The 22,082-nt window shown below is 38.4% G+C and overlaps 1 pseudogene; it reads left to right on the top strand.

Annotated features, from left to right (window-relative positions):
• The first annotated feature begins 3,328 nt into the window (after window positions 1–3,328).
• LOC109248835 (voltage-dependent anion-selective channel protein 2-like) lies at window positions 3,329–4,168 on the top strand (annotated as a pseudogene).
• The last annotated feature ends 17,914 nt before the right edge of the window (window positions 4,169–22,082 follow it).

Raw genomic sequence — 22,082 nt, 5'->3', positions numbered from 1 at the left:
TTCACAATGATATATAAAAATGGTGATATACAAAAATAGAACTCTGACCCACAATCTCCAGCAACCAGCCCAGGAAACCAAAACATTATCTACAGTAAGTAGCTCAGGAAGCTAGCTTACTATCTGTAACTCAGACTTGTAGGAATTCAGAGCATTATCTCTAACAACTGATCCAGGAAGCCAAACAACAACCTCTGTACCAATTGATCCCAAATGACCAGAATTTGAATAAAATCTGACAGCTTTCTTAATTTTTGCTTCCAACATAGGATCAATCAGAGAAAGCCAAATTTGACCCTTAACCAATCATATAGGACACGGTACTCCTAGTTAGCCCACCGTCAGCTTTTTTATGCCAACAGCCTCCAGTCAGGACACACGTGAAGCTTTCCTTTTTTTCCACTAGAAAACCTTTCCACTCCTCTGCTTGCCTTTGGGCCTCTGCCAAAGGCAGAGTGATGGTGGTTGACTTCATTGTTATAGCAAGCTCTGAATAAATATACTTTGCTTATTCTCATTTGGTTGGTCTTAATTTATTTCTACACATCAAAAAAGAGAAATGAATGTCTAAAGAATTTATAATTACATATGCTGCATTACCTTGCGTATTAAACAAGAAAGATCTTCCATTTTAACTGATCACTGATGAGAACTCAGTCCTCTGTTTGTAATAAACTTTGGACCCTGTTTATTCTAAATCTTGTTTTTCCTCCACCGCTCATTTACTTCTGTGGTGGGAGTTGCAGACCACTTTCATATCCTGATACAAAGTCTGGTCCATAGGCCCCCACACTGGGTTCAGTGCACAGCAGAAGAAATCATTCCTAGTTCAGCAGAGAAGCAGTAACTTAACTATACATTGGAGTGCAGGGATCTTCATCATTATGTCCCACAAATCCCAAACTAACTATATCCCCGACTCAAATTCTCCTTAGCCACAATTAAGGAGGGTACAGCGAAAATGTCCTGTGGTACAGGCAGATTTCTGTTAGAGCAGGAAAATGATGGGAATGTTCAGACTGATATGGAGGGTCTTCTTGATGGACCATTTATTTTAGAGGGCGTAGCAGATTGAGAATGGGGTCAGAGTTGGGACATGCAGAGTCTGAGGGATAACTAGGGAGTCTTCACCTTTCTTCAGTGATTTTCATATCAGGATACAGTCCAGGTAAGGGATCATTATAGTTGCTTCTATATCATCCTGTACTAATAATGTTAATAGATGAATCTACAAGGCACTCTTCTAAATAACATTGTTGCTAGCCTATTTTACAGATGAGGAAACTCAAGCACATAGCACTTAAGTGACATTCTCAAGTCCTATAGGCTTGACACCTCCAAAGTCTACATGTTTATTTGCCCTTGGCACTGATGTTCTGTTGGAATCTCCTGGTTTTGTCTCCATTCTTTCTTTGTACTAGTTTCTATTGCTGCTGTCACAAATTACCACAAATTTAGTGGCTTAAGACAACACAAATTTGTCTTGCAGTTCTGGAGGTCAAAAGCCAGAAATGGGTCTTACTGGCTAAAATCAGGGTGTCAGGCAAGCCTGAGTTCCTATCTGAAGGCTCTAGGAGAGAATCTATTTTATTGCCTTGTCCAGAGGCTGCCTGCATTCCTTGCTTGTGGCCTCTCCCACCTTCAAGGTCAGAAATGCCTGGTCAAGTCTTTTCACATCAATCATTCTGGCACTCCACCTTCCACATTTAGGGACCCTTGCAATTACATTAGTGTGGATCTTGGTGAAAGGATGTGTTTGGTGAGAGCTGGTGCTTTGCTGAATCCTGTCCCTTTCCCTCCATTAGAAGGAGACATTTTTTGACATAAGCCCAGCAAGGGTGGCTTCCAAGAAACCCGTTGGAAATTTGACCAGGATTCCATCCAGTTGGGAGACCCAGATCTGGAGCCTGACCCATTTGTGGAGTTATTTCTAGAGAATGTATTGTAAGCCCCGGGAAAGTAAATGGGGTGATTGCTGAAACATCAACAATGTTCTGGTCTCAAGGCTGTCAAACGCGATAGCACTATGAGATCCAGAGCCCCATGATCTCCCAGGAGCCAGTCAGGGAGCAGACCCACTGTAATTACCTAGTAGTTCTTGAAACTGCCCATCTTCCCTGCATGCTTTCACATAAACACCAGATGTGTGTTTGGTCTATGTCTGGAGGCTCTTTGTGTTTTCCTCCCATGCTTTAACATTCTTTGATGTTTACACCTGGTGAACATGAAATAAAGACTATGTGCAGTTTTCTGTGGCTACTATTTCCCTGGCAGAGACAGCCCTGCATGTCCACTCAGTCTCAGTGTCTGAGAACTTTTTCTTCAGTGCATGGCTCCACCTATTCTTCACAAAGCTAAAATGAACCATGGATGGGGTCTGACTCCCTTCTACCAAAGGTGATCCGGAGTGGGGAAGAACTGGCTTTCCATCTTGGTAGTGAAGCCAGCAGCCTGGCCAGGTTGAGAGAATCTGCATTCCTAGAACTAGTCAAGGCAAGAGACCTGACAGCATCCACCATACACCAGATGTGGACCATGCAGGAGAAGCTGACACAAGGTCCTGGCCAGTGGGACCGGCTGGTAGTATGAGGTGACCTTAAGAGGAGAATGCTAGGTGATCAGGGGCTAAAGACAGAATTTCAAGGACCATCTGGAATATAGATGCACCTTCTCAGATTGAGGGATAAGAGGAGTCTCTGAGGAAGTCATGAGAGATGGTTTTGACCGCAACCCATCCCATCTCAGGCCTAGCTTCTCTCTGAAACTACTAGTAAGGGGGAGACAAAGGAGGCCAGGAAAAGCATTGAGCTTAGAAAGAGGGGCAAGGAGAAGGATGATCCCTTTTCCCTACTGGAAACTTCCATCTGGAAGCAGGAATGAACTTAGAGGGGAGATAACCTAATGCCATTCCAACTGACAATCAAAGTTAGAGTTTGACCATCACATGACACTAGACATTTAATTTCTCTATTTGAGACTATCTATGGCTAAAAGCAACATAGGACTATCTGTGAGAATTTTCAGTCTGCCCAAGTCTTCATCCAGGCTCTGGAGAATACTATTCCTCACTGCAGAAAGTTTAGAGGATCAGAGAAAGACAAACATGAAGTTTCATTTTGGTTCCACACCTCTGTAATGCTTGCTCAATGTACAAATTATGCATTTGTTATAAAATAACCACAATTTGAGTCCTACATATCTGCCTCCAGCTGCGATAGCTGCAGCCTGACTCTGAGTGAGCCCAGTGGCCTTAGCTGTGAGTGGAGCAGCAGCAGCAGTCCCCCTCAGGAGACCACCAGATCTGTGGCCTTGCCACGGTGACCTACGGATGCAGCCAACGTGTATTCCTCCATCATCAGCTGACCTTGGCAAAGCTGCTAGAAATATTTTCAACAGAGGATTTGGTTTTGGGTTGATGAAACTGGATGTGAAAACAAAGTCATGCAGTGGTGTGGAGTTCTCAACATCTAATACAGACACTGGGAAAGTTACTGGAACTGTGGAGACCAAATATAAATGCTGTGAAATTTTTCACAGAAAAATGGAACACTGGCAACAGTGTGGGAATAGAAATCACAATTGAAGACTAACATTTGATATTTGAATGTTTGAAACTAACATTTGATATTACATTTTCATCAAACATGGGTAAGAATAGTGGTAAAATCAAGTCTTCTTATAAGAGGGAGTGTGTAAACCTTGGTTGTGATGTTGAATTTGATCTTGCTGGATGTGCGAGTCATGGTTCAGCTGTCTTTGGTTATGAGAGCTGGCTTGCTGGGTACCAGATGACCTTTGACAGTGTCAGATCAAAGCTGATAAAAATTAACTTTGCAGTGGGCTGCAGGACTGGGGATTTCCATCTACACATTAATGTCAATGATAGGACAGAATTTGGAATATCAATTAATCAGAAAGTATGTGAAGATCTTGACACTTCAGTAAACCTTGCTTGGACGTGAGGTACTGACTGCACTCACTTCGACATTGCAGCCAAATATCAGTTGGATCTCACTGTTTCTATCTCTGCAAAAGTCAACAACTCTAGTTTAATTGCAATGGACTACACCCAGACTCAGGCCCGTCTGCTCTGGTAGATGAGAAGAGCATTCATGCCGGAGGCCACAAACCTGGCCTTGCCCCGGAATTGGAGGCTTTATACAGCTGAAAGAAACCACTGGGAATGGATATCAGAAGATTTGGCCTTAATATATTTCCAAATTGACCAGCAATTTTGAAGGTGATCAAAACAACGGATGATCTAAACAAGAGCTGTATTTTAAATATTTAGACAGTTGTTAGTTGGTTTCTAATTGAATTGGTTATCATCTAGTTACCAATGCTGTAGTCATGCAGTCACCTACACATTATTTAAATGTACAGCAAAACCTTGGATTGCAAGTAACTTGTCCTATGAGTGTTCTGCAAGATGAGCAAACATTTCTAATAAATTTTAACTTGATAAATGAGCGATATCTTGCAATGCGAGTGGTACGTGATGCTAAATGTCACATGATCACAATTAGCCGATGGTCCCCCCGCTCTCTCTGGGATTGTGGGTGATTGGCTCCCGTGCCTGTATGCTTGGTCTCAGGCCATGGTGTTCGGCAGAAATCAGTGAATTTTCAGAACATCAGAAGGTGTCCACAGCTGGCACTAGTGTATTTTTTGTCACTTCAAGGCACCTATGGACAGTCCTTTTCTTTTCCGTACAAGAATAAGCTTAGGAATGCTTTGATTCATTCTGGATCATTGGATAGGTTCCTCGTTAAAGTTGCACGAAAAGATTCCATTGAGCCAATAGACAGCAGTGGTCCTGTTAGTGACAGTGCAACTCTCTTGTATCCCTCACACCAGTCACGAAGGTTTTCCGAGGTAATTGCAGGTTAATTTATTTTTCTTTGTATTTTGTATTTTCTTACTTATTTTGTATTATATTGTAGTATTGTGATCATTTTCATATGATTAATTTCGAGTTTTGAACAAATCATCTGAGTTTCCATTGTTTCTTTTTTTTTAATATAATTTATTGTCAAGTTGGCTAACATACAGGGTACGCAGTGTTCTCTTGGCTTCAGGAATAGATTCCCATGGTTCATTACTTACATGCAACACCCAGCGCTCAACCCAACAAGTGTTCTCTTCGATGACCACCACCCATTTTCCCACCCCCCCGTCCCCTTTCAAAGCTCAGTTTGTTCTGTTTTTAAGAGTCTCTTATGGTTTGCCTCCCTCTCTGTTTGAAACTATTTATTTTTCCCTTCCTTTCCACCATGGTCTTCTGTTCAGTTTCTCAAATTCCACATATGAGTGAGAACATATGATATCTGTCTTTCTCTGAATGAATTATTTCCTTAGCATAATACCCTCCCGTTCCATCCATGTCGTTGCAAATGTCAAGATTTCATTCTTTCTCATTGCCAAGTAGTATTCCATTACACACACACACACACACACACACACACACACACACACACACCACTGTTTCTTTATCCATTCATCAATTGATGGACATTTGGGCTTTTTCCATAATTTGGCTATCGTTGATAGCACTGCTATAAATATTGGGGTATATGTGGCCCTATAAATCAAGACTCCTGTGTCCTTTGAATAAATTCCTAGACATGCTATTGCTGAGTAGGGTAGTTCTATTTTTAATTTTTTGAGGAACCTCCATACTGTTTTCCAGAGTGGCTGCACCAGTTTCCATTCCCACCAAGAGCCCAGGAGGATTCCATTTCTCCACTTCCTCGCTAACATCTGTTGTTTCCTGAGTTGTTCATTTTAGCCACTCTGACCAGTGTGAGGTGGTATCGCAGTGTGGCTTTGATTTGTATTTCCCTGATGATGAGCGATGTTGAACATCTTTTCATGTGTCTGTTGGCCATCTGGGTGTCTTCTTTGGAAAAGTATCTATTCATGTCTTCTGCCCATTTCTTTACTGGATTATTTGTTTTTTGGGTGTTGAGTTTGGTAAGTTCTTTATAGACTTTGGATACTAACCCTTGATCAGATATGTCGTTAGTCTTCTCCCATTCCATTGGCTGCCTTTTAGTTTTATTTATTGTTTCCTTTGCTGTGCAGAAGCTTTTTATCTCGATGAAATCCCAATAGTTCATTTTTGCTTTTATTTCCCTTGCCTTCAGAGTCGTGTCAAGTAAGAAGTTGCTGTGGCTGAAGTCAAACAGATTGCTGCCTGTTTTCTCCTCTAGGATTTGGATGGTTTCCTGTCTCACATTTAGGTCTTTCATCCATTTTGAGTTTATTTTTGTGTATGGTGTAAAAAAGTGGTCCAGTTTCATTCTTCTGCATGTTGCTGTCCAGTTCTCCCAACATCCTATGCTAAAGAGACTGTCTTTTTTCCATTGGATATTCTTTCCTGCTTTGTCAAAGATTAGTTGGCCATACATTTCTGGGTCTATTTCTGGGTTCTTTATTCTGTTCCATTGATCTTAGTGGATTTTTTTGTGCCACTACCATACTGTCTTGATGATTACACCTTTGTAGTAGAGGCTAAAGTCTAAGATTGTGATTTTCTTTGGTTTTTCTTTTTCTCTGGTTTTCTTTTTCAACATTACTTTGGCTATTCAGGGTCTTTTGTGGTTCCATATAAATTTTAGGATTGTTTGTCTAGCTCTGAGAAGAATGCCAGTGCAATTTGGATTGGCATTACATTGAATGTGTACATTGCTTTGGGTAGTATCGACATTTTAAACAATATTTGTTCTTCCAGTCCATGAGCCTGGAATGTTTTTCCATTTCTTTGTGTCTTCTCCATTTTTTTTCATAAGTTTTCTATAGTTTTCAGCATACAGATCTTTTACCTCTTAGGTTAGGTTTATTCCTAGGTATTTTATGGTTCTTGGTGCACTTGAAAATGGAATTGATTCTTTGATTTCTCTTTCTGCAGTTTCATTATCAGTGTATAGAAATGTAACCGATTTCTATATAAAATCGGTTTTATATCCTGCAACTTTGCTGAATTCACATATCAGTTCTAGCAGTTTTTGGGTGGAGTCTTTTGGGTTTTCTAAGTAGAGTATCATGTCATCTGCAAAAAGTGAAAGTTTGACTTTTTCTTCACCAATTTAGATGCCTTTTCTTTCATTTTGTTTTCTGATTACTGAGGCTAGGACTTCCAGTACTATGTTGAACAAAGTGGTGAGAGTGAACATCCCTTTCATGTTCCTGAACTTAGGAGAAATCTCTTAGTTTTTCCCCACTGAGGATGATATTAGCTGTGGGCCTTTCATATATGGCTTTTATAAAGTTAAGGTATGTTTCTTCTATCCCAGCTTTCTTGAAGGTTTTTATTAAGAAAGATGCTGTATTTTGTTGAAAGTTTTTCTGTGTCTATTGAGAGGATCATATGGTTCTTATCTTTTCTTCTATTAATGTGATATATCTATCACATTGATTGATTTGCAAATATTGAACCAGCCCTGCAACTCAGGAATAAATCCCACTTGGTCATGGTGAATAATTTCTTTAGTGTATTGTTGGATCCGGTTGGCTAGTATCTTGTTGAGAATTTTTGTATCCATGTTCTTCAGGGATATTGGCCTGTAATTCTCCTTTTTAGTGGTGTCTCTGTCTGGTTTAGGAATCAAGGTAATGCTGGATTCATAGAGTGAGTGGGGAAGCCTTCCTTCCATTTTTATTTTTTGGAACAGCTTGAGAAGATAGGTATTAACTCTTCTTTAAATGTCTGGTAGAATTCCCCTGGGAAGCCATCTGGCCCAGGACTCTTCTTTTTTGGGAGATTTTTGATAAATGATTCAATTTCTTTGCTGGTTAAGGGTCTGTTCAAATTTTCTATTTCTTCCTGTTTGAGTTTTGGTATTGTGTGGGTGTCTAGGAATTTCCCCATTTCTTCCAGGTTGTCCAATTTTTTGGCATATAATTTTTCATAGTATTCTGTAATAATTGTCTGTATTTCTATGGTGTTGGTTGCAATCTCCCCTCTTTCATTTGTGATTTTATCTATTTGGGTTCTCTCTCTTTTCTTTTTGGGAAATCTGGCTAGGGGGTTATCAATTTTATTTCGTTTTTTCAAAAAACCAGCTCTTAGATTCATTGATTTGTTCTACTGTTTTTTTATTCTATATTGTTTATTTCTGCTTTAATCTTTATTATTTCTCTTCTTCTGTTAGATAGCTCTTCTTCTGTTCTGCTTCTAGTTCCTTTAAGTGTGAGGTTAGGTTTTGTATTCAGGATTTTTCTTGTTTCTTGAGATAGGCCTGGATTGCAATGTATTTTCCTCTTAAGACTGCCTTGGTGCATCCCAAAGGGTTTGGACTGTCGTGTCTTCATTTTCATTTGCTTCCATATGTTTTAAAATTTCTTCCTTAATTGCCTGGTTGACCCAGTCTTTCTTTAGTAGGATATTCTTTAACCTCCATGCATTTAGAGGTTTTCCAAACTTTTTCTTCTGGTTGATTTCAAGTTTCATAGCATTGCTATCTGAAAATATGCATGGTATGATCTCAATTCTTTTATATTTATTCAGGGCTGTTTTGTGACACAGTATGTGATCCATTTTGCCGAATGTTCCCTGTGCACTCGAGAAGAATGTGTATTCTGCTGCTTTTGGTTGAAAAGTTTTGAATATATCTGTCAAGTCCATCTGGTCCTTGTATCATACAAGGCCATCATATATAGATGATCTGTCCATTGTTGTAAGTGGAGTATTAAAGTCACCAACAATTACCATATTTTTATCAATAAGATTGCTTATGTTTGTAATTAATTGATTTATATGTTTAGGTATTTTCAAGTTGGGGGCATAAACATTTATAATTGTTAGCTCTTCTTGATGCATAGACCCCATAATTATGATATAATGCCTTTCTTCATCTCTTGTTACAGTCTTTAGTTTAAAATCTAGTTTGTCTGATATAAGTATGGCTACTTCAGCTTTCTTTTGACTTCCAGAAGCATGATAGATGGTTCTCCATCTCCTCACTTTCCGTCTGAAGGTGTTCTCAGGTCTAAGATGAGTCTCTTGTAGACAGCATATGGATAGATCTTGGTTTTTTATCCATTCTGATACCCTATGTCTTTTGATTGGGGCATTTAATCCATTTATATTCAGAGTGATTGAAAGATATGGATTTAGTGTCATTGTGCTATCTGTAGGTTTTGTACTTGTAGTGATGTCTTTGGTCCTTTGTAGTCTTTGTAGCATTCCACTCACAGAGTCCCCCTTAGGATCTCCTGCAGGGCTGGTTTAGTGGTCATGAACTCCTTCAGTTTTTGTTTGTCTGGGAAAGCCTTTATCTCTCCTTCTATTCTGAATGACAGTCTTGCTGGACAAAGGATTCTTGGCTGCATATTTTTCCTATTCAGCACATTGAATATTTCCTGCCACTCCCTTCTGGCCTGCCCAGTTTCTGTGGAGAGGTCTGCTACTACCCTTGTGTTCTGCCCTTGTAGATTAAGGCCCATTTGTCCCTAGTTGCTTTCAGAATTCTCTCCTTATCTTTGTATTTTTCCAGTTTCACTATGATATGCCATAGTGAAGATCTGTTCTTGTTGATTCTGAAGGGAGTTCTCTGTGCCTCCTGGACTTAGATGTCTGCTTCCTTCCCCAATTAAGGAAGTTCTCAGCTGTAATTTGTTCAAATAAACCTTCTGCCCCTTTCTCTCTCTTCTTCTTCTGGAACTCCTACGATACAGATATTATTATGTTTAATTGAATCACTTAGGACTCTAATTCTCCCCTCATAGTCTAGTATTTTCCTCTCTGTCTTTTTTTCAGCTTCATCATTTCCCATAATTTTATCTTCTGTTTCACTTATTCTCTTCTCTGCTTCCTCCAATCTTGCTGTCATTGCATCTAGTTTATTTTGCATCTCATTTACAACATCTCTTAATGCATCATGACTATTTCTTAGGTCCTTGACCTCTGTAACTATAGATTCTCTGCTGTCTTCTATGCTTTTTTCAAGCCCAGCTATTAGTCTTATGATATTATCCTAAATTCTTGTTCAAATATATTATTTATACCTGTTTTGAGCAATTCTCTGGCTGTCATTTCTTCCTGGAATTTCTTTTGAAAATAATTCTTCTGTTTTGTCATTTTGGTTAGTTTTCTGTCTTTTACATGTTTTAATAGTTTGTTATGTGTCCTGAACCTGTAAGTACTACTATATTAAAAAGTGGTCATACACTGTCCAGAGCCTGGCCCTTAAGAAGGTATTTTTGGAGTGAGTTTCATGGTCTCTGTTGTGACTCTGGTTCCTTTATCTCCCTACTCATAGTGGTGGTTTGGACCTTCCAGCTGATGTGCTTTGATTTGTTCATTGAAATAACCCTGGAAAATTTTAAGAAAGGGGAGTGGTGGTGGAAGGAGCCTTATCCCATAGGAAAGAGAAGTGATGGGGGGCAGGCAGGGAATTACCAGGTAGTTTCAGAGAAACTATACAGCTTTATCCAGAGAGAGAGAAGAAAATAAAGAAGAAGGAGATACAGAAGAGGTATAAAAAGAATAGATTAAAAATGCCATTGTATGATGGTGATTTGGAACTGGTGGCTGTGCTGGTCTGGAGGAGGGGCCCTCTGGTTCGGTCAGTGTCAGTCTCACTCTGTAGATAGGCAGTTGCCAGGCACAGAGGGGCAGGGTTTGGTGTAAATGGTCACGTCTCTTGTTCCCTAAAGCACCACTGTGTTGGTGATGGGGAGAAAAATGGTGATCCCCCAGTCTCTCCTCCTCTGACTGGTGTCCCAAACCACACTGTTCAGGCAGTCGTCACAGTGCACATGGTCACCAGAGGGCCAGTTCATCCCACTCCACAGTCTCCCGTGCCTCCCAGGCACTTGTCTGGTATTCAAACCCTGATGTCCTAAGGGATCTCTCTCCATGTGTCCAGATCTGAGGTAGCACCACTCTGCCCAGCTGACAAAGGGCCTCTGGCTGGTACCTGCAGGGTCTTTTGTCCTTGGAACGGCAGTATACCTTCTTCCCACAGCACTTGAGGAAGGCAGATGCTCTCCCAAAACTCCTCTGAGCCTGGGGCTCCCCCTCCCCACCTGAGCCAGGCACACATCACACTGGCAGCCAGCTCCCATCCTGGTCTGGAGAAAGTCATGCAATCCTGTATGTCACTCCTAAGGCTGTTTGCAAATTAAAGACTGACTGTCCCTGCTTTTCCCCCTTCCCTGGTCCATGGACCAGAGAGGTTTTTCTCTTGTCCAAATATAATCTCACACTTCTACAGCCTCTTTCTCTTCCTTTTGTCTCTCCACCAAAAGGGTTCTCCCCTCCATGACTACGCCACCCATTTTATCTCTCCCAATTGGCAAGCACACACTTCTGTCCCACCAAACTGTCTCTGTGGGCCCTTGGAAATGCTTCTGTCCTCCATTATTTCTTATGGGGAAATTCGCTCTGATATACAAGTGCTTTGGATTATAAGCATCTTTCTGGAATGAATTATGTTCACAAACCAAGGTTTTACTGTACTTAACTGTTAAATGTGCTACCCACCAATAATAAAATAGACCTTTATGAAAACTGTGAAAAAAATAACCGCAGTTTGATTGTGATCTATGAGGGACATGATGTTTAATATCCCCCTATTAGCCCTACAAAAAAAGAGCTTGTTGCTATTGCAGGACACTTAGATCAAGACATGGAGGCTCAGAGAGTGTGTCCTTCCTCAGTGAGTTTGAGCAAGTGGATATTCACGTCCACATTCACATTCACCCAGATTCTTAGCCCATGAAGTTCATCACTGCACCATAGTGCCTCCCATAGATATATTCTGTAATGCTTCCTGGGGCTTAAAGTGTCAGCACATTTTATCTTTACAGCCAGACCACGAAGTAGGCCAGTGATAGTCCCATTTTCACAAAGAGAAATGATTTGTAGAAGATCTCTCTTGTTCATGGCTCCTGGCCCTATGACCAGCTTTTGAATTTTTGCTTCCTGGTAGGACTTCTCCATTTCTCTAGGGTACCTTTCAGATACTAACTTTGCTCATCTGAAAGTTATGCTTACAACCTAACCTTACACCTAAAGGATCTGGAAAAAGAATAGAAAATAATGCCCAAAACAAGCGGAAGAAGAGAAATAATAAAGATTAGAGCAGAGCTCAAAAATACTGGAAAAAAAAACACAGAACAGATGAATGAAACTAGGAGCTGGTTCTTTGAAAGAATTAACAAAATTAGTAACCCCCTAGACAGTTTAGGTAGTAAATCCCTTACCTAAAAGAAAAGAGAGAGGACCTGAAATAAATAAAATCATGAATGAAAGAGGAGAGATCAGAACCAACATGAAAAATTATATGAAAAAATTATATGCCAATAAAGTAGGCAATATGGAAGAAATGGAAAAATTCCTAGAAATATACAAACTCCCAAACTGAAACAGGAGGATAGAAAATTTGAAAAGACCCATAACCAACAAATAAATTGAATCAGTTATCAAAAATCTCCCAACAAACAAGAGTCCTGGGCCAGATGGCTTCCCAGGGGAATTCTACCAGACATTTAAAGAAGAGTTAATACTTATTCTTCCCAAACTGTTCCAAAAAATAGAAATAGAAGGAAAACTTCCAAATTCATTCTATGAAGCCAGAATTATCTTGATTCCCAAACCAGACAGAGACCCCACTAAAAAGGATAATTATAGGCCAATATCCCTGATGAACATGGATGCAAAAATTCTCAACAAGATACTTGTAAATAGAACTCAACAGTATATTAAAGTAATTATTCACCATGATCACATGGGATTTATTTCTGGGCTGCAGGGCTGCTTCAATATTTGCAAATCAATCAACATGATACACCACATTAATAAAAGAAAGGATAAGAACCATATGACCCTCTCAGTAGATGCAGAAAAAGCGTTTGACAAGATACAATATCATTTCTTGATAAAAATCCTCAAGAAAGTAGGGATAGAAGGAACATACCTCAACATTATAAAGGATATATATAAAGACCCACAGCTCACATAATCCTCACATAATACTGAGAGCTTTCCCCCCAAGGTCAAGAACATGACAGGGATGTCAACTCTCACCACTTTGTTCAACATAGCACCGGAAGTCCTAGCCTCAGCAAACAGACAACAAAAAGAAATAAAAGGCATCCAAATCAGCAAGGAAGAAGTCAAACTTTCACTCTTTGCAGATTACATGATACTCTACGTGGAAAACCCAAGAAATCCAGCTAAGAAATGGGCAGAAGACATGGACAGACACTACTCCAAAGAAGACATGCAAATGGCTAACAGACACATGAGAAGATGCTCAACATCACTCATCATCAGGTAAATACAAATCAGAACCACAATGAGATACCACCTTACACCTGTCACAATGGCTAACATTAACAACTCAGGAAAAAACAGATGTTTGCAAGGATGTAGAGAAAGGGGAACCCTGATGCACTGTTGGTGCAAATTAAAACTGGTGCAGCCACTCTGGAAAACAGTATGGAGGTTCCTCAAAAAATTAAAAATAGAACTACCCTCTGACCCAGCAATTACACTACTAGGTATTTATGCAAAGGATACAAAAATACAGATTCAAAGGGGCATATGCACCCCAATGCTTATAGCAACACTATCAACAAGAGCCAAATTATGGATAGAGCCCAAATGTTCATTGACCAATGAATGGATAAAGAAGATGTGGCGCATATATATATATATATATACATATATATATATATAAAATATTTATATATTTATTTAATATATATTATATATGTAAATACATATTTAATATATAGTTATTTAATATATAATACATATATTGCTTCGTAAAAACAAATGTCTTTGACACCTTTTAATCTTCACTTTTTCCCCTTCTCCCTTTTTCCTTTTACAATTTGAAGAAATTGAGTCATTTGCAAATACTGCAAATCAAGACTTTCCTCCAAGAGAGATAGTTGTTAAACATTCAGCAGCAGCCCTCGTTGGATATGAGTCTTTAGGTTTCTCTGATAATTCCAAAATGTTTTCCAAAGTAGCTGTACCAAATTACATTCCCACCAGCAGCTTTAGAGTTCTTGCACACCCTTGCCAACACTTAAATTATATTCTGGTGGGCATATAGCAGTATTTAATTGAGGTTTTAATTTGTATTTCCCTTCAGCATTTGTCCCGCAGTTGAGTATTTGGATTTTCTCTCTCTGTGAAGTGCTTCTTCAAGTCTTCTGCTCATTTGTTTATTATGTTGACTGTCTTTTTTTGTTTTTGTTGTTGACTGTCTTTTTAAAAAGTATTTTCTAGATCTTTCCTCTGGCAAAGGATACCAACCCTTTGTTGTTTACAAATATCTCTTTTTTCCATTACTTTTTTGCCGTAAAACAGAAACAGAAAACTCATGTAAAATATATGGTAAAACAAATGCCCTTGCAGTCACTACCCAGATCAAAAAATAGACCCTGGCCAACAACTTTGGTAGCTGTCACCACTCCTTTGCTTTTCTTCATAGGTTTACCCCCCTAATGTTTATCCTTATATGCAATTGCTAAGCTTTGCTTCTTAAAAACAAATGTCTTTGACACCTTTTAATCTTCACGTTTTCCCCTTCTCCCTTTTTCCTTTTACAATTTGAAGAAGTTGAGTTTTGTTAAGGTTTCCCATAGGCTAGATGTTGATGATTGCATTCCCAAAATGTGATTTGTCATTTTCTTCTGTCCTCTGAATTTTCTGAGACTCGATCCTATCCAGGTTCCTTCCCCCCCCCGCCCCCCAAGATAATTTCATAGGTGGCAATGTGTTTTTGCATTAGGAGGCTCATGAAGTCTGGTCACTGCTCTTTCTGTGATATTATTAGCCCCTGATGCTCAAAGCCCACATGCATCAGTTCATTAGGGAGTGCAAAATGATGACATTCTAAATTTATTATTGTGTCATATATCAGCTGGGTAGCTACTTCTCTACAGAGAAACTTCCCCTCATTTGCTAGTGGTTACCTAGTGGTTCTGCCTATATACAAAAAGCAGGCAAATTATTTGGTTCAGTCTACTGCCTTTTAAAAATAGTTTGTCCTCTCAGAGGTGACATTTATCTTGGGTTTACTGATCACTTACATATTTGCATATTTCTATTAGTGCTACCTTTTTTATTATTGTGAAAATTCTCTCATCTCTGACCTATGGGAGTTTCATCAAGTACTTAGAAACATAACCTTATTAGTTTTTGGTAGCTTTGATAGCTTTCCTGCTTTCTGACATGACAAGATAGCCCAGGCTCATCTTGTACATTTCCTATCCAGCCCCTGAATCATCCATTTCTCCAAGAAGCCCTGGTTTTTTTAAACAGGAAGTAGTGTTTCAAGACCATAGTCAAGGTGCTAGCGGTGCACATTGCTAACAGGTTGGTCATTCTTCTAGGCCTCTTCAGCAGACAGAGTTAGAAGGCTAAAAGAAAATGCCCACACTAATACTTGGATTTCAAAGTCATGACTGCAGGATTTTTACTTAATTTATCTCTTCTTCTTCCATATAGAGAACACTGGCTCTCAAGGACACAGGAGATGATAGACTGGAATATCCCATAATTACACAGTTGCTCTCCTACATAACACACTATACTCACAGAGCTAAAATCGAATGCTCCCACCGCTACCAAAATGGTTACTGAAGACAGCTAACTTTTCCACGTGCTCTCCTGATCTCTCTGCTTTTAATAGTTTGTTGAAACTATATTACCAGAGTGAATAGGTATTACATCTTATATTCTCTCCCTTATAATCCTGATTTCCCATAAGCAGAAGCGTCGCCAGGGATACTTAGACTAAAACGGGCACTTCGGTACCTCCTGTGTGTAAAAACTTTGTACCTCTTTGTGAATCTTCACATATTTAAAAGAACATATTTCAAATTAAAGAAAAGTGAAGTGTACTCTACTAAGCTCACCTGTTACACACACGTATTTTCACCTTTGTGAATATGTACAGTCTTACCTCCCTTTGACACTCTATAACTGACATTTTGGGTTGTGCAACTAATTCTAACAATCTCATTAGATGATCTGTTAACATAAGTAATGAGAAAGTAAGGTAAAAGTTATGGCTGTTTCCAGGTTCTTAAGCATAGAAATAACAGATATACTGAAACATTCTAGAGTTTGGAGGGTTACAAAAGGAAAGGCAATCCTTGGAGGAGGTACACAAAGTTTTATTTTCAAAACTATTTTCAAAGTTTTATCTGTGCCTTTCCTGGAAAAAAAATGCCATTTGTTAAACATTGCATCAATACAGAAATATATTTTTGAAAATATAATTCAAACTCACATCACCCAGAGGGAGTGCTAAAGTTGTAATTCCATACTTTCAATTAAAGCTTCTGTTCTGGTTATATTACATATCATAACTGCCACCCAAACTTCCAACATTCTCAAAGTCATTTCTGAAAAAGAAAAGAAACAAACAAGCTATACTTAGAATCATGAAAATGCAACTCAGATGTCTTGATAAATATAGTAGTACATCCCATAAGTGGAAACTGACAGGATATGACTGGTATAAGTTGTATAATGTGGTCATCAAATGTAAACTCTACCCACAGAAAAGCAAAGCAGCAGTTTCCCCCAAGCAGTGCTGTTGGTTCATAACCCTCCCTGGAGCTTTGCTGGTGTAATCTGAAATTCGACCTTGTACTCAGAGGGCAGGTGGAGCCCAAAGAAAGAGGCGGGCCACTCCAGGTTGGTAGGTGGCAATTTTCAATAAGCAAAGGGAGCTTACCTACCAGGCTTGTTTCGAGCGGCAGCAAGACAAATGGATACTTGCGCCTGTCCGCCAAATCGTAAAAGTTTATAAAGAGGCCTTACCTGGATTCAGTCATGTATAACGTGCGGGTGCAATGTGTGACTGTGTGACTACCACCAGGGGCCAATAAAGAGAACACTGCCTGATTATGAGACGCTTCCCCCACTTCTATCCTTTCTCGCTTCTTGTGATAACCATTTGTTGTTTCCATGATAGTTTTACCCCCATGCACCTATTCTTTTTTTTTTTTTTTAATTTTTTTTTAACGTTTATTTATTTTTGAGACAGAGAGAGACAGAGCATGAACGGGGAGGGTCAGAGAGAGGGAGACACAGAATCTGAAACAGGCTCCAGGCTCTGAGCTGTCCGCACAGAGCCTGACGCGGGGCTCGAACTCACGGACCGCGAGATCATGACCTGAGCCGAAGTCGGACGCTTAACCGACCAAGCCACCCAGGCGCCCCCCCCATGCACCTATTCTTAAATGACCTAGTAGAGTTTTGGCTCTTTTTAAACTTTATTTAAATGGGCCATATTGTGTGAATTTTTTTGTCTTCCTCCTTTCTCCCCCATTTTGTGTTGTCAATGGTCGTCCGTTGCTCCACTTTGGTCATGCGCATGGCTGCATAATATTTCACTGTATTAATGTATCTGCACTTACCCACTTTTATGGTTGATGTGCATTTGTTTTGCACTCATGTTTTCACTACCATAAAGTATTGCCATGAATATTCTTTTACGTGTATCCTGATGCATATGTCAACAAATTTCTTCAGGATCCAAGAGTGAAATTGCTGGCTCATAGGGTATATCTGTCTTCTATGTTATTAGATAAAGCTGGATTCCAATAGCTATGAAAATACGAAGTGGTTTTTCCAGTTTTCACTTACACCTGGAGAATATGTGAATTTCCATCATAACACATGTTCAACAACATTTAGAACTGTAAGACTTTCCACATTTTAAAATATTATTTATTTTTATTTTTTAAGACTTTCTACTTTTTGCCAATCTAGGGGGTCTACAATGGTATCTTAATGAGGTTTCAGTCTCCCTGGTTACTAATAAGTTTAGGCACCTTTTCCCCCTAATTATTGACTGTTTGGATATCCTCTTTTGTGCTGTGCTCATTCAAATCTCTTGGTTTTTAAAAAAAGTTTCTTGGCTCATAACTACTTTTTAAAAACAAATTTTTATTTTTTAGAGCAGTTTTAAGTTCATAGCAATACTGAACAGAAGATACAGCTCTTTCCCATACACCCCCTGCCCCACACAGGCAAGGCCTCTTCCATTGTCAACACTCCCTCTAGAGTGATACATTTGTTATAATTGATAAACCTACATTGACATCAAATTTATAGTTTACATTAGGGTTTACTTTTATACATTCTATGCGTTTGGACAAATTTATAATGACATGTAGCCATTTTAACTTTATTGTTGGAGTTCTTTTTTTAAAAAAAATTATTTATTTATTTATTTATTTATTTATTTAGAGAGCAGGGTAGGGGCAGAGAGAAAAGGAGAGAGAGAGAATCTGAAGCAAGCTCCACACTCAGCACAGAGTCTGATGCATGGCTCAAACTCATGAACCATGAGATCATGACTTGAGCTGAAATCAAGAGTCATGCACTTAACCAACTGAGCCACCCAGGAGCCCCAAGTTCTTTATATGTTCTGAATTTGAGTTTTATGGCTGGCTTGCCTTTTCACTTTCTTTATGGTATCTTTTGATAAACAGAAGTTGTCAAATTTAATATAGTGAATTTATTAAACTTTTCCTTAAAAGTCACTGTCCTTTATTTAAAAAAAATTTTCCCACCCACAGGTCAGGACAATATTCTACATTATCTTCTGAAAGCTTAGGTTTGCCTTTCACATTTAGGTTCATGAGATACAGGTTTCAGTGTCATTTTCCCATATAAATACTCAGTTGTTTTAGCATCATTTATTGCAAAAATCATTCTTTCCTCAGTATTATGCAATGCACCTTTATTATAAATGGTGTCCTCATATTTGAGAATCTATGTCTAGGCTCTCTATGTTTTTCTGTTGGCTCATTTGTCTAGTTCTGTATCAATGTCACTTTCTTCATTACTATAGGTTTATAAAAAGAATTGGTATTGGTGGAGCAAGTCCTCTGATCTTATGCTTCTGCATCAAGCCTGTTTTGGATCTTCTTGGCTTTTACATTTTCATATATTTCACAGGATCATTTATCAAATGCTTTCTCTATATTGAAATAATCACATCATTTTTCTCCTTTAATTTGTTAATGAGATGAGTTAATTAATTTTCAAATATTAAAACATACTTGCATTCCTGGGATAAACTCAACTTGGTCATGGTATAGTATCATTTTCATATATTCATTAATTTTTGTTACCTGTATTCTTTTTTTGAGATTTTTGGATTTATGCTCATGAATGAGGTTGCCTTATACTTTTTCTTTCTTATATAGCTCTTGCCGAGTTTTGGTGTCATGGTTATGCTTGCTTCATAAAATGATTTGGGAACTTTCTTCTTTTCTCTGGAATAGTTAGGGCTAGATTATAATTATATCCTCTATAAATGCATTGCTGGGGAAATTATCTCAGCCTGGAGTTTTTTTGCGGAGGAAGAGGCAGATTTTTTTTTTTTTTTTTTTTTTTTTTTTTTTTTTTTTTTACCACTGAGTCAGTTTCTTTAGCGGCCATAGAACTAGTTAGGTTTTCTATTTATTCTTAGGTAGGTAATAAATTTTTTTTCTAAAAAGTTATCCATTTAATCCAAATGATATGAACCTGGGCTGTATACCCATGTGATGGCTGATTCATTCTTGCCCTGAGGATATAGCCCACTTATATCATGGTTTAGTAAAAAATTTGGAAGCAAATGCCTGCACAGACATGAAGGTAATTGGCTGGGAGCTTATAGATTCTAGGCTGGAAACCACCAAGCCATCTTTATTTGTGAGTGTCACCGCTAGCAACCTGCCTACCATGTTCACACTAGCTTCAGTGTTTGAATTCTTCATGACCTTTCTTAATTCTGTTATTTTTCCTTTTTTTTAAACTGTAGTTAGATGTTTTTCCTCTTTCTTCTGCCTGTATTATTTCAGCTCAGTATTACCGGATCTGCTCAAATGCCAGCCGTTCTTGAAGATGTCGCCTCCCCTGGGAATCATCTGATCTTCCAGATCTGTCATGTACCTACTTCAGTCTGTCTTGTATACAATCGACTGCTTGGATATTGGTCTCTTCCTCTCTAAATTATAGTTCACTTGCAGGTATCTTTTTATTCATATTAGTAACTACTACATGGTCTAGCACTGTGATGGGCTTTAGTAGCACTTAATAAATACTGGTTGAATAAATGAAGTTAGTCATGAAGAGATTTTCAAATTCTCTTTAATTAAGATGGAAATTATAATCTAAGATATTCTTAGTGTTATTGTTAATATTTTAATTTTTTACCACGTGAGGGACCAAAATGGCATATTCTATTTCTAACTTGTACTTCATTGAATGTTACTGAGATTCAACATATTTTCATATTTTAGTTAATTGTTTCATCTGTGACTTTGTATTCATACCCGTTGCCAATTTTGGAGTTATTTTTTTTCTGTGGGTTTGCATATATTCTGCCTATATTACAGATATTACTACCTTCCTGACTATGTATATTACTGGTATTTTCTCCCATTGGTAGCTTGTCTTTTAATTCTGTCCATGATATCTTTTGTTAAATAAAAGATTTGAATTTGCATGCATTCAATCTGTCAGTGATTTCCTCTCCACACTTGGTTTTAATAAAAATCCCTGTTCTTTGAGAAGAGAGCTCTTGAGGAAGGAGGTCTTCTTTCTGAGAGATAGTTATTTTATAACTAATGAGTGATCCTTAAGTAAAATAGTGATGAATCTTCCCATGCATTTTAATTTGGGTGTCCAAATTCTCATACGTATGCTTTAGATACATAATAGCATATCAAGATTAATTCTTATATTTATGTACATTTTCTTCATCATTGGCTGACATTAGTATTCATCATTTGGTTTTGTGATTCACTGAATTTTTTAGATGGTTAATTATTTCTATGTGGATCAGTGAGAAACCCTTCAGAGGTAACCCTTTTAGTGTGCATATTCTGTCAAATTCCCTCTGAGCCTTCAATTTATAATCTAGCCAAACTAGATATTTACAAGAGAATATTACCTATTTTTAAGAACTGAAGTCCAGGATTTATGACCATACTCAGGTAGGATTGGGGTCTTACAGTGGCTTAAGTTTTAATATGGACTGTTGTCATTCATTTAAAAAAATGTTTTTTAACGTTTATTCATTTTTTAGGGACAGAGACAGTGTGTGAGTGGGGGAAGGGCTGAGAGAGGGAGACAGACTCTGAAGCACACTCCAGGCTCTGAGCTTTCAGCACAGAGTCCGCAGTAGGGCTCAAACCCACGAACTGCGAGATCATGACCTGAGCCAAAGTCGGAAGCCTAACCGACTGAGTCACCCAGGCGACCCTGTCATTCATTTTTTACAGTCAGAAATTATTCCCAGGACCTGTCAGCATAAAACCATGAAGAGTTTAAGAAAACAATCTTGCTTTCAAGTGTACTTTTTTATCTCTCTCCTGAAATCTGAATTTGCATGAAGACATAACTACCCTGAATGGTTCCTTTGTACTTGTTTAAATGTTTAACCTGATATAAATTCTAGGCTTTGCACTCAGAATGGTTGCCCTAGTGAGGTCTACACTGACATGAGAGAGTAGACGTAGTGTGTACCTGATTGTGTACCTGAGGTTTTTTTTTTTAAGCAGCAACCATAAGTAATCCTGATCATAAAATGAACAATAACATGTTAATATTTTGCATCTAACTTGATAATAGCAACAGTACCTACTATGTTCTAAGTCTATATGAAATAACTCATTTATTACACAACAACCATATATTTAACAGATGGTGAAACTGAGGCTCTAAGAAATTATAGGGAATTACAGGGAAATAACAGAACCTGGATATTACCAGATGACCAGCTCTAGAAACAGGTTCTTAACCACTAAATCATGCTATTAAATTATTATTTATTTAGAAAAACTGGAGTCAGGATAAGAGGAAACTCATAAGCCGGTGGCCAATACATTGGAGCAGATCCCTCCAAAATACATTCAAAGTAAAAATCTGGAATGTGCTTTGAAATATACTAGCAAACACTATATTAATAACAAAGTGTGAAATGGATCTTTCTCTAAAGTTCTTAATATATATTAATTCATTTAATCTTCACAACAACCTTATGAAAAGGGTACTGGTATTATGCCCACTTTACTAATAGATAAACTGAGGCCAAGAGGTGCAAAAT

The sequence above is a fragment of the Panthera pardus genome, unplaced genomic scaffold, assembly GCF_024362965.1.
Source record: "Panthera pardus isolate Hobbes unplaced genomic scaffold, ASM2436296v1 HiC_scaffold_16, whole genome shotgun sequence".
NCBI lineage: Eukaryota > Metazoa > Chordata > Mammalia > Carnivora > Felidae > Panthera > Panthera pardus.
The sequence above is the reverse complement of the archived record's forward strand: the minus strand, read 5'-3'. Positions and strand labels throughout refer to the sequence as shown.